The 3,589-nt window shown below is 42.1% G+C and overlaps 2 protein-coding genes across 7 annotated transcripts in view; both read right to left on the bottom strand.

Moving 5' to 3' along the window:
* The window catches only part of VAMP3 (vesicle associated membrane protein 3), a 166,872-nt gene that overhangs the window by 53,162 nt on the left and 110,121 nt on the right, over positions 1-3,589 (bottom strand). The gene's annotated exons all lie outside the window — the stretch shown is intronic.
* CAMTA1 (calmodulin binding transcription activator 1) overlaps positions 1-3,589 on the bottom strand; it is an 894,751-nt gene that overhangs the window by 36,770 nt on the left and 854,392 nt on the right. The gene's annotated exons all lie outside the window — the stretch shown is intronic.

The following is a 3,589-nucleotide window of genomic DNA, read 5'->3' on the forward strand; positions in this document are numbered from 1 at the left end:
GTGTGTGTGTGTGTGTGTGTGTGTGTGTGTGTGTGTGTGTGTGTGTGAATGTTAAGTACTGAAAGCAGCCTTGCCCAGGAAAAGCACTTGTTTAACTCATTTATTTAGCATTTACATGTAGTAAATTATACTGAATTTGACCCTTAGAAGTATGTTTACATTTCCTTCTTTCTTTAAAAAAAATCTTTGTAATTTCATTGGTATAGGAACTCCTACATGAGGAAACTCCCTCTACTAATGCAGATTGACAACTTGAGTCTTAGAGAATTGCTTGGTGACATGGGGAGGTTGACTTGCTACAGACAATATGTCAGAAGTGTAACTTAACCCTTGGCCATCTGGGCTTCAAGGTGCTCCTTTTACATTCTGCCCATTGCTTTTCTCACATTTCATAGCAGAGGCACAGAGCTTTAGTCAACATATAATAATAATAGTAATGAAAATAATAATGATTGCTAGATTTACATAGTACTTTTAAGATTTACAAAGCATTTCACAAATATCTCATTTTATATTCACAGCAACCCTGGGAAATAGGTGCTATTATTGTCCCATTTTTCAGATGAGGAAACTGAGGAAGACAGAAGTGAAGTGACTTGCCCAAGATCATACCACTAATAAGTTTCTGAGGCTAGATGCCAGAGTATTAAAGGAATAATAACAACTAATTTTCCCTCCATTAAAGAATTGAAAAAGTCCCTCATTCATGAGTACGTTAACATGTCTTCTAGCTTGGTCATACAAGCCTGGCTTATTTGAGCCATTTCTAAAATGGCTGTAATTTGGTTGGAGCTGTATTGGAAGATTTTTATCCTCTTCAGACAAGTGATCTATGGACATTTTTTTAAAAGAACAGCTCTTTCTCCAAACTGCGAGACTTGTATTGTTTAGTTGGAATAATCAAGCTGTCCCTGATAGGCATCTGACCTCTTCCCTAAGCTTTTACCTTGGCCTCCCCTACACCTGCTAGCTGCACATTGCCACATGGTTACCCCACCAACAGGTCAAATTCAGTGTGTCTAAAAAGCAAACTTATCAACTTCCTTCTGAAGCTGATTTCTGCTCCCAGTTTCCCCATCTTTTCATAGCACTGCCATTCTCCCCAGTCACCCAGGCTCACCATCTCAGACTCATTCTTGGCTCTTTCCTCTCACCCATCCCCCAACAGTCAATCAATAGCCATTTTCTGCCTCCATACATTTGTATATGCTGTTAGGTGCAGGAATGAACTCCCTCTCTCATGTCCTCCGGTTGTCATATTACTCCTATTAAAAATAATTGCTGTATATGTATATACATATAAACACAGCTTGAAGTTCTGCAAAGTTTTTTTTTTATTCATTGTCCCATTTGATCCTCATAATAACCCTGTGATGTAGGTACTACAGGTACTATCCCTGCTTTTGTTTTGTTTTATTTTGTTTGCCTTTTTGGAGGGGGAAAGCAGGACAGTTGGGGTTAAGTGACTTGCCCAAGGTCACACAGCTAGTAAGTGTTAAGTGCCTGAGGCCAGATTTGCACTCAGGTCCTCCTGATTCCAGGGCTGGTGCTCTATTCACTGTACCACCTAGCTGCCTCACTATCCCTGTTTTACAAATGGGAAAACCGAGACTCCTGGTGGTGAACATATTTAGCAATGGTCACAGAGCTACTAAGGTGTAAAAGGTGAGATTTGAACCCAACTCCCCTTGGATCCAAGACCATTGCTTTTCCTACTATCCCACGCTGCCTATCATTATTCTATCTAAAGTATCTCCGGTGCCACCTCTTCCATGGAGTCACCTCTGATCCTCCTCAATTAGAGAGGATCCCTTCTGCTTTCAACCTTTCAGGCCATTCTGTTGAGCCTCTTCTCTGTTCTTAATCATTATTTATGTTCTTCTTTGTGAATTATGCCAGTTTTCATCATAGTATCCCTGCTATCTAGCACAGGGCCTTGTATACAGTAGCTGCTTATTCAATGTATTGGATTAGAAAGAACTTTGAGAAAGGAGAGCTTTATTAGCACCTTTATGTCCTCCTTTTTCTGTGGAGTCTGTCACGATAACACATTTTGAAACTAATGGATGACAAGTCAACCTTGCTGTTAGGTGTGCCCATGCTATTTCACATAACAATATCAGTTATTTCTGTAGTGCTTTAAGGTTTACAAAGTGCTTTTTTTTTTGCATAATCCTGAGATTGTGAGAAAGGCAGTAGATATTTCATTGTTTTCTCATGTCTTTGTAAAATGGTGCTGATAATACTTGCAAGTGACTACTCATTATGAGGAGGAAGTACTGTATAAACAGAAGTGATGATCATTGTTCTCATTATGTAGCCCTCCATGAGGCTGAGGGACTGGCCCAGGGTTACACTGTCAGACAGTGTCAGACCCAGAATGGACCATGAGACAAAATATGGGAGCAGCCAATAGAAATTATGGATAAGAAACAAAGACAGGTCTGGAATGTTCAAGCATTTCAAATCAATCAATAAGCATTTATTAAATGCCTGCTAAGTGCCAGGCATTGTGCTAAGCACTAGGGATACAAAGGGCAGCAAAAGACAGACCCTGCCTTCAAGGAGCTCCCAGTCTAAAGGAGGAAAACAACTAGCAAACGTGCATACAAACAAGCTATTTCTAGGATAAACGGGAAATAAAAGAGGAAAGGCGCTAGAATTAAATGGGGTCAGGAAAAACGTCCTGTAGAAGGTGGGATTTTAGTTGGAACTTAGAGGAAACCAGGGAGGTCTGTAGGTGAAGAGGAGGAGGGAGATCATTCCAGACATGGGTCACAGCCAGAGAAAATGCCTGAAGCTTAGAGACAGAGGGTCTTTTTTTTTTAAGCAATTGGGGTTAAGTAACTTGCTCAAGGTTACACAGCCAGTTTTTATTTCTAGGTGTGGTGCTGAGTATCTGAGCCTGGATTTGATCCAGGTCATCCCGACACTGGAGCCGGTGCTCTTACTCACTGAGCCACCTGGCCACCCCTAAGCAATTTGGGTTAAGTAACTTGCTCAAGGTTACATAGCCGGGTGTTTCTGGGTGGGTGCTAAGTGTCTGAGCCCGGGATTCGATCTCCAGGTCATTCCAACACTGGAGCTGGTGCTCTTACTCGCTGTGCTACCTGGCTGCCCCCAGAGGGTCTTGTTTATGAACCAGACATAAGAGCAGTGCCACTGGATCGGGGAGTACATGTCAGGGAGTAAGGAGTAAGAACACTGGAAAAGTAGGAGGTGCTAGGTTAGGAGGGGATTTGAGTGCCAAGCAGAGAATTTGATTCTGGAGGTTATCTGGAGCCATTGGAGTTTATTGAATAATGGTGTGACATGGTGGGATCTTGGCTTTAGGAAAATCAGTTTAGTGGCTGTATGGAAGATGGATTGGAGTGAAGAGAGACTTGAGGCAGGCTTACAAACTATGAGGTTATTGTAATAATTCAGGCATGATGTGACGAGCCAGTATCAGGGTGGGGACAGGGTCAGAAGAGAGAAAGGGGCATGTTCAAGAGATGTTTCAAGGGCAAGATCAACAGGCCTTGGCAACAGAATAGCTATGGGTGTGTGTGCGTGTGTGTGTGTGTGTGTGTGTGTGAGAGAGAGAGAG

Source organism: Petaurus breviceps, unplaced genomic scaffold, assembly GCF_028583685.1.
Source record: "Petaurus breviceps papuanus isolate PSGF00001 unplaced genomic scaffold, PetGlider_PUasm1.0 91041, whole genome shotgun sequence".
NCBI lineage: Eukaryota > Metazoa > Chordata > Mammalia > Diprotodontia > Petauridae > Petaurus > Petaurus breviceps.